Raw genomic sequence first — 471 nt, forward strand, 5'->3', positions numbered from 1 at the left:
GTTTACCCTAGGCCATCCCAAACTCAGTCCATGTTCACCTGGCCACCACAACCCTCCCCAAAATGGAGAAGATGGAGATACTAATGGAATCCTTTCCACACTGGACTTGGCCTCGAACCCCTAAATTACGTGACTTCACTAAGCCACACACGAGAACCCAATACTGAGGATTGTCCCTTTATTCCCACTTTATCGGGGAGCCACAGTGTCTTTCTCTTCTTCTCCCAATTGCAGCTACTTTGTCCTCTACCAGGTTTAGGTAGGACCCATCCTGACTAGGATAGGGGACACATTATAGAAATCATAAAGGTCTGGGTTCATATCCATCTCTCCCACCAGGCCTCCTCTGCCTCCATGTCCTGTGTGTGGGTGAGGTAAGACAATGACTGCTGTGGCTCTGGGGAACTGCCCTCCAAGGAGCTACACATGTGGCAGGGAAGAGCTCAACGCATGGGTCTCACGTGGGGGACA

Source organism: Mastomys coucha, unplaced genomic scaffold, assembly GCF_008632895.1.
Source record: "Mastomys coucha isolate ucsf_1 unplaced genomic scaffold, UCSF_Mcou_1 pScaffold18, whole genome shotgun sequence".
Classification (NCBI taxonomy): domain Eukaryota; kingdom Metazoa; phylum Chordata; class Mammalia; order Rodentia; family Muridae; genus Mastomys; species Mastomys coucha.